Source organism: Berghia stephanieae, chromosome 8 (assembly GCF_034508935.2).
Source record: "Berghia stephanieae isolate SIO BIC M18660-M18661 chromosome 8, UCSD_Bste_1.3, whole genome shotgun sequence".
NCBI classification, from domain to species: Eukaryota; Metazoa; Mollusca; class Gastropoda; order Nudibranchia; family Aeolidiidae; genus Berghia; species Berghia stephanieae.
In genome coordinates, this window is record NC_088367.1 from 910,084 (window position 1) to 920,173 (window position 10,090).

Sequence of the window (10,090 nt, forward strand, 5' to 3'; positions counted from 1 at the left end):
TGTTATTACACATGTATTACACATTATCCACAGCCGTTTACTGCTTTCACTTTAGTTCGACAGGTAAATTTTGCCGGACGCTAGTTCATAACAGATGACGAGTCACGGCCTGTGCCGAAAGGGCGACTGAGCAACTTTTCCTATTTTGACGATTTTTTTTCTCAAGTTCAAAGTGGCGAAGTAAAGATGATATTAGATGTTGCAATAAGATATTTTAGAGTCATAACTAGTGATTTACATACTTTTATTTGATATAATTTTAGTAGATCATTTGGGATTAGATTTTATAGGAAATAACCATAAAAATGGGTCCGAAATTTTAATTACTTCAAACGATATAATCAAACATTACATAGTTATCTGAGTTTATACATATAAATGAGAAATACTGCAATAATCATCAATATTCACAGAGTAAAAATATATAATCAAAGTCGTTTTGTAATGAAGCATTGTTGAGATATCCGCTCACCTGTACAGCCATATCCTTTTTTGACATCAATTTAAAAATGCGTAATCACCGAATTGTAGGGGTTTGTTGATCAAATGATCAAAACGAACTGGTTTTAGTAATGGCAATTGACAATTCTTAGGAAAATATATGTTATATGCATTCCTTTGACGTTTGTATAGATCTAAACTATAATAATAGTAATAATAATAATAATAATAATAATAATAATAATAATAATAATAATAATAATAATATAATAATAATAATAATAATAATAATAATAATAATAATGATGATGATGATGATAATGATCATTTTCATGAAAATAATATAGTGGCTATCACCTAAACGCCTGCTAATTTTGGTAAACGCAATAATTTCTCTTTAGAATATCGTTCTAAATGCCCGTTTAAAAAAATTGGAATTCGCCTTTATATGTCCACTCTGACAGAAAGGAAATAAAAAAAAAGAAAGAAAGAATAAATAATTATACTGAATCATTTGCGGCCAAAGAATTGACTCATCACCTGTTTCCGAGAGTTTTATTTAACTTCCCAACGCCCCAAATTACTATCAATTCATTCAATATAATTTACTCCTCCCCACTCCACGCTCTCCGCAATTTCCTTCCATGTCCCTCAAACTGCTTTCTTTCCTTGAGCGTCCAATCAGCTTTTTACAATTGCCCATTTCCAATTGGCTGCTGAAAAAGGACAATTCTAATTTCAATTGTCCACCACTCGGTCATCAGCAAAGTCAAGTAAGCTCCTCCTACTCAAATCACACATACCCACGAATATGATAGGCCTTGTAGACCAGTGACTGTCTTTGATGTTACACAACCATCCGCCAGCTTTGATCACATCGCTTTTGATGATGTCACTCAATATCTATCTTCTCTCACCCCCGTTGACTGTACCACGAGTCAACATAAAAGAATATCGCGATGAGGTGCGAATCGTGAAGATGGAATGACGTAACTGTGTTAAAGTTATAGGTTCAAAGATCAATTGTCAGAGAGAACTGATGAGAGATTAAACTGAGGTGGTAAAATGAAAATTGTTTCGTGGTAAAACGTTGCATAAATTAGTTTTATGTACACCAACACACACACCAAAACACACACACACACACACACACACTCTCTCTCTCTCTCTCTCTCTCTCTCTCTCTCTCTCTCTCTCTCTAGTGCTGTGACAAAAAAAAAGGACGCCTACCAGATAGCTAATACTATTTAAGATGGAAATTTGTTGAAAATGGTCTGCTTATTGATCAACCGAAGCATCGTGGATAACAGAAATGATCATTGTGAATCAGTTGAAACACGTGATATCGATGTAATACTAATACTAGTAATAATCATATAATATCAGTGTATTTATCTTACTCTTGATCACCACTGTAATAATAATAATAGTAACAAATAAATAATATCCATTTTTTTACAATAAAAAATCGTGATAAATGCATTGAAAAAGATGGGAAGGGGGGGGGGGGGAGGATTAATGATCAGATAATCAAAGTGAACTGTTATTTTAAAATAAATTGACAATCATAGGTAAAGATAAGATATAAGTATTCCTTTGAACTTTGTATTGACGTCTAGATCTTAACTCATTTTATGTATTAATACTTTTTATTAACATACGTAAAACCTCACGATTATTGTAAGGAACAGTTGATTGTTACATTTCACAGAAACAGCTTCTAATTAACCAACGTTCTGTTTTCTTTTTTTCACCGGTGGAACTTCACTTGCTAATTCTGGAGCAGTTTGCATGAAATGTTTTTTGACCACATATCTCATTTGAGCCCTTTCACAGCTTATTCGACAGAGTCCATTTGCATTGAGACAATGCTTGTTTTCAGTATGACCATTCATCTGAGTAAAGAAAAAAATCATTAGTTATTATTGATATTGATGATGATGATGATGATAATAATAATAATAATAATTTTAATTATAAGAGTTATAATAATATTATTGATTGTTAGTAATAATACGATAGTGATCGCCTAGATGCCTGCTAATAATAATAACGTAATAATTTTCCTTTAAAATATAGTTCTTAAATGCCCGTTATTCAAAATGGAATCCGCCTATATACCCACTCTGAAATATTTTTAGCAAAATTAAGATAGAGAAAGAAGTTTACTGTAGCATTTGCGGCAAAAAAAAAAAAAGGATTCATCACCGGTCTGTGAGAGTCTTATTTGACACCTAGACAACGCCCCAAATTACGTTCAATTCATTTCAAATTTACTCCATCTCTCCAGCAAATTCATCCCATGACCTCCAAACTGATTTCTATCCATGAAGTGCCAATCAGATGTTTACAATTACCCATTTCCAATTGGCTGCTGAAAAAGAACAATTATAATTTCAATCGTCCACCAGTCGGTCATCCGCAAAGTCAAATAAGCCCCTCCCACTCAAATCACATGATTATCCCCTCGAAACTTCGGCCTTGTAGCGCAGTCCACTGGGCTTTTGATGTTACACAATCATCCGCCACCTTTGATCACATCGCTTTTTGATGATGTCATAATATATCTATCTACCCTCTTTTCTCACGCCCATTGACTGTACCAACGGGCGATGTAGAAGAATATCGAGGGAAGGTGCGAATCGTGAAGACGGAATGGCAAATCGGTGTGAAAGTTATAGGTTTAAAGTTCAATTTTCACAGAGAAATCATGAGAACTTGACTGAACAAGCAATAAAAATCGTTCCATGCTAAAAGTGTGCGTACACGAGTTTTACACACACACACACACACACACACGCTCCCCCCCCCCCCCGCCCTCTCTCTCTCTCTCTCTCTCTCTCTCTCTCTCTCTCTCTCTCTCTCTCTCTCTGAGTGTGTGTGTACTACTACTACTACTACTACTACTACTAACTACTACTACTACTACTACTACTACTACTATGATTACTACTATAACTGCGCTATCATCATCATCATCATCATCATCATCATCATCATCATCATCATCATCATCATCATCATCATCATCGTTATCGTGATCATCATCATCATCATCATCATCATCATCATCATCATCATCATCATCATCATCACCATAAAACAACAACAACAATAACGTTATCATCACAATTGGACTCGTGTTCTTATGTCTCAGGAGTTTGCCTGAATACGGGACAAGATGTGTTTACACATTCATTGTGCAAAAACCGGTCATTAGAAATCATTGAAATAAATGCTATATTAAAAGTAGATTATTACTCTTATATTTACTACCATGTGTTAGGGTAACAAAACTCAGATAACATCAATTTGAATTTTTTAAACAATTAAAATATTTTTTAGGTTAATTTTAAATAGAAAATATACATTTTTCAAGAGAGAATAAAGTATACTCACCATTTCTTGATATCAATGAAAATAATTGCGTCTTAACGATGAAAATGTGGCCATTATTTCCATATAAAATAGAAAAATATGGAAGAAGTGTATGATCAGCAATTGCAGTGAAAAAATGTCGATTTTACGAAATCTGTCCTATAGCCTGACTGACAATGAAATCCAAGCGGTGCATTCTACCTGCAGGGATAAATATAGGCCAGTTTTCACGTTCTGGACATCTGTTATGACGTAACCACACGGTGGTCTCCCCGTCATCGACGGTGGGTCATTCCCATTGGGGGTGAGGCGGTAGAAAACTAAAGTGAAAGATTTCTAGTGTAATAAACGGCTGTGTATCACACGGATGTGTACCTGATGGATCATTATTCTGCATCATATTTAATCTAATCAGAAGAAGAAAAAAAAAAACGCTTACTCCACCAAACAACGTCTGTCACCATCACCACAAACCACCGCCGTCACAATGTTTACTATCACAACCAACAACAACATAATCATAATCATCGTCGTCATCATCGCCATAATCTTCATCGTAAAATCATCATCATCATCATCATCATCATCATCATCATCATCATCATCATCATCATCATCATCATCATCATCTGAGATTTGAGGTTTCATTCCCTTGTTTAAAACAGTCCTGAATATTGTTGGATTTGTGTTGCTTTTGATATTTTCAAGGAAGAATATTATGAACTGCAGGAATCTGGAAACACATCTATTTAAAATTTTGGTCAGTAAACTCTTCCTTCAAATATTGACTGATTTAAATTATCCTCATTTTGGCCAAAATAAAAACAAATACCTCTCAAACATGGTACTTAAATGTAGATTTCGCGAGGTTCACCGGAAATCGACGGAAGTTGCCCGTAACCGGAATATTTTGCTCCAGACCGGATTTTTTTCCCGGTGAAACCGGAGTTTTGGCATAACTGAATTTGGCATGAGCTTAGAATATACATTTGATAATGTACATACACACTTTTGAAATAATCCAATTATTACTTTTGTAGTTATTCATCATTATGTAAGATGTCCTTAAAATCATAAAACACCAACAAAAAACAAAAAATTTAATGCCGACAATTTTATGGCATTGCTCACTTTTGGAAGAATTTTTGGTATTTAAAAAAAAGAATCAATGAAATAAGAATTATTAATGTAATATTTTTGTCTTATTAATCAGAGGAAATACGCTTTCAAAATGCCAAAATTTAAAGAAGGGTTTATAATTTCAAAGTACAGTTTTGAAACTATGTGAAGCCGGGTGGGCAGAAAAAGAAATATCAAGAAACAGGATGAGAGAGAAAGAGAAAGAATGAGAGAGTAAAATGCATACACACACACACACACACACACACACACATACACACACACATACACACACATACAAACACGTGAGAGAGCGAGCAAGAGAGAAGAGAGAGAGAGAGAGAGAGAGAGAGAGAGAGAGAGAGAGAGAGAGAGAGAGAGAGAGAGAGAAAGAAAAAGAAGAGCGAGAGGGGGAGGGAAGAGAGACTCATTGTGCATTGAGGGCGGGAGGGAAATAGAGTAAAGATTGAAGCCTGACAGTGTAAGTGTTTGTGTGTGTGTGTGTGTGTGTGTGTTTGTGTGTGTGTGTGTGTGTGTGTGTGTGTGTGTGTTTATGTGTGTGTTTGTATGTGTGAAAGAAACACGAGGGAGACAAAGAGAGCGAGCGAGATTGGTAGATAAACAAAGGGGGAAAAGGAGCGAGGGGGTGGAGCAAAGAATTGTAGGGATAGTTTAAGAAAGCATTTTGTTTCAAATAAGTCATAGTCAATCAACTGGAAACATATTGACCAATGAGATAGCAATTAAAGAAATGGGCTGGTCAAATCAATCATTGCATTGTTTCCATTTTGAGACAGATGACAGCTTGAGGAGGAGAGGATGGGGCTTATTGTGTAATGATTTGCATGAAAACATGTTATTGAATCTCTCAAGTTTTTCTCAGCGTTCTTCCACATTGTTGATTGTCTAAAAAGACCCTCCCCCCCTCTCTTTCAATATACAAAGAAAGCACGACAAAATGAACATCTCTCTCTCTCTCTCTCTCTCTCTCTCTCTCTCTCTCTCTCTGTGTGTGTGTGTGTGTGTGTGTGTGTGTATGTGTGTTTGTCCCTCTCTCCTTTTCATCTGTCTATCTATCTATCTATCTATCTATCTATCTATCTATCTATCTATCTATCTATCTATCTATCTATCTATCTATCTATCTATCTATCTATCGATATATCTATCTATCTATCGATATATCTATCTATCTACTTATTTATCCATTAACAGATCTGCCTCTCTTTCTGTTTGTGTATCCATACATTTAACTAAATTAACTTTTTCATTTTTTATAATAAATGGCATTTATATAGCGCTTTACCCCGTTGTCACAGGCTCTAAGCGCTTTTGTTGTTTTGTTTGTTTTAAAGGGTTTTACGGCGCTTGCAACACATTTAGGTTATATCAGCGCCAGTAAAAAGGAAGAAAATGGGACAGTAAAAAGTTCTATAATTACAATTAAAGCATCCAAGAAAAAGTTAGACAAAGGGGAACTGGGAACAAATAGGGATCAGATGTAGATTCCAAGAGCATACCATCAATGTTCTTAGTTCGAGATCACCAATAAGTCTCATCCGGAGACAAGCACGGCCCCCACTAAGAGGAATACACTCAAATGCTTACAATATAAATTAGAACAAATATAATAATACATAACAGAGAGATGATTTACAAGGAAAAAAATATCTCCTCCCAAAACAATAACTCTGCATTCGACTGTTTCCCTCCCAGCCAGGACCCCGACCAGGGCCAGGACAAAACCAAGCAATCTCATTCCAAGACAAAGACAGAATGCAAGTTGGAAAACAGATATAGGGGGATAGAAGACAGAATAAGTACCTCCCTGCCCACTATGGGAGGTAGGAACCCCACCCAGCTAAGCGCTTTACAATGGTATAAAACAAAACATATTACAGTAAAACAAGATTGATGGAAACGTGATACGAATTCAATTTAACAATAACAAAATATGATAATAGTATTGCAACATTATGACGTAAAAAGATAAAACTTTAAGCGAGATTTGAACGTTGTCAACGAATCCGTGCATCTCACGTGTGATGGGAGAGAGTTCCAAAAATGGGGGGGGGGGGGGGGGGGGGTGATTGAAAAGGTTGTTCATCTATTTTACGCAATGGCTTAGGTTTGACAAGGATTGATTGGTCATTGCTTGGCCTCAAGTTTCTATTGGGGACATATTATCAGTAATAAATCTGTTAAGTATCACGGGAGATAACCCGTTGCACTGGTCGGGAATTTGATGGAGTGAATGACCTCTTGACCTCGGCGCAGGGAGAGGACTAAAAGCTCGCCAATTCAACACTGTGTGTTGTAGATAGTTCGAAGGCGACGTCACTCAGTCTTTGTTATTGTTTTTTGCCATCCGCGTGTATGAGTAATGCTCACTGAACTGTATTAACCTGACTATAAACGTTCATGGATATACACAGTTTTGTGCATTGGTCCGTTATACTTCCGGATGGCAATGTTATGAGCTTCTTTGCCAAGCGCATACTATCTATTGTTTTTTTTTTTTTTTGCCATCCACGTTTATGAGTAATTCTCACTTAACTGTATTAACCAAACTATAAACGTTTAATCTTACACATAGTTTTGTGTATTGGTCCGCTATACCTCCGGATGGCAGTTTTGTGAGCTTCTTAGCCAAGTGCATACTATCTATAGTATAGATAGTATGCAGATGCCGTCACTCAGGTCTTTGTTATTGTTTTTGACATCCGCGTTTGTGAGTTGTTCTCACTAAACTGTATTAACCAGACTATAAAAGTTCATGGTTACACAGAGTTTGCGTGTAGGTCCGTTATACTTCCGGATGGCAATGTTGTGAACTCCTTGGCCAAGCGCATTCTATCTATAACGGACGAATACACAAAACTATGTGTAACCATGAACTTTTATAGATAGAATGAAGTTGACGTCACTCAAGCCTTTGTTATTGATTTTTGCCATCCGCATTTATGAGTAATTCTCACTTAACTGTATTAACCAGACTATAAACGTTTAATTTTACACATAGTTTTGTGTGTTGGTCCGCTGTACTCCCGGATGACACTTTTGTGAGTTTCTTAGCCAAGCGCATACTATCTATTGTATTAAGGCAGCCATTATCACAATAGTACAAACTAAATTATATCAATAATAATAATAATAATAATAATAATAATAATAATACTTTATTGCATCCCAAAAAGGAAATTTTTTGTACAGACGTGTTATAATTTACATAATAAGATAAAAATACAATGGAAATAGGATGTATATATGAAAAAGGAGTAGCTCCATTACCAGAGCTGCACTTTATAATATGAATAATATCAACACTGTAAAATAGTTAAAACTGTCACTATAAATTGAAAGTTGAAAAGATTGCAAAACAAATAAATTAATAATTTAATATTTACATTTTTTGAAAGTAAAAATGCGAAATAATTGTATAAAATGATTATTGCTTGTTGTTATAAAGCCTAATACTGGACGGCAGAAATGATTTTCGGTGTCTCTCTGTTTTCGTTGAAATAGAGAAAGGGCGACCACTTCTTTCTGACATAATAACTGATGGTCTTAGTGGATGATACTGGTCATTTAATATTTTAGTTATTTTATTTATACAAAATTTCTCGTATAAAAGATCTACATCGTCAACATCATTTATATAGCGTTTAATAGATTTTTTAATATTTGAATTTATTTTGTTCCTTTCCACTGCTAAGCAATTGCCTCCCCAAGCTGTTATACAAAATGACAAAACACTTTCGATTACTGCTCTATAAAATAATGTGCAGAGGGTTTTATCTATTCTAAACTGAGAGAGTTTTGATAAAAAATATGTACGTCTGCACATCTTATGCCTAATTATTTTCAAGTGTTCATCCCACTTGAGCCTGTCATCAATTGTTACACCAAGGTATTTGTAGTGAGGAACTCGCTGGACGAATTGGTCCTTTAATTTTAACGGTTCTATCGGTTCCTTCACTCTCCTAAAGTCAATCACTAGCTCCTTTGTCTTGCTTATGTTAAGCTCTAGGTGGTGGGCATCACACCAAGACACAAATCTATCAATTTCTTGCCTATAAGCCACTTCGTTGCCATTTGTTATGAAGCCTTGAAGAGCGGTGTCATCTGCAAACTTTATCAAAGGTACACTCAGGTTTTGACTTCTACAGTCATTCGTGTATATTGTGAATAATACAGGGGACAATACACAACCTTGAGGAGCACCAGTATTTGTAGTTATACAGGAAGATATATTTTGTCCTAATTGAACATATTGTGCTCTCTCCGTAAGAAATTCGAGCACCCAAGCAATTATATACTTGTTTAGATTCAGACTAGTCAATTTTTGAACAACCAACTGAGGTTGCATTGTATTGAACGCTGAAGAAAAATCTGCGAAAAGCAATCTGCAATAGCTCTTAGCGTGATCTAGATGCCTGTAGATGTTGTTTGTAAACAGCAAAATGGCATCCTCTACGCCACGTCCTGGTTTGTAAGCAAATTGATGACTATCACTCAATGGCATAAACTGGTTCCTAATTTTAACAAGAACAAGTTTTTCTAAAGATTTCATGACTATTGAAGTCAGTGCAACAGGTCTGAGATCGTTCATAGATTCAAGTTTTTCTTTTTTTGGAACAGGAATAATTTTTGAAGTTTTCCAAATTTCAGGGATCGAAACGCATTGGAGGGACCAGTTAAAAATATGTGTATAAATGGGGGACAGTTGATGGGCACATTCTTTTAATAATTTTCCTTTCAATCCATCCGGCCCAGCAGCCTTCCTCTCGTTTAGTTTCGAAAATACGAATCTCGTTTCTTCTTCACTGACCTCAATAGTCATTTCATCTTCCAAAGCCCTGTCTAATTTATGTTTTTCATTTTCAATATCAAATTTGTTTGCTGTGTCAAAACGTGAATAAAATTTATTTAGAGTTTCAATTTCGATATCTTCAGATATAATCGTGGGCTTTGGATTATAGTTCACAGCAGTTTTAAGCCCCCGCCACGTGTCCTGTATATCCCCAGAAGAAAAGTATTTTTCAATTTTATTTTTGTACTTGTCTCTACAACTAGATATTACCCTCTTTATCTCTTTTTGTTTTGTTTTCAGATCTTTTTTGTTTCCACTAGTATAGAGAGTTTTCTTTTG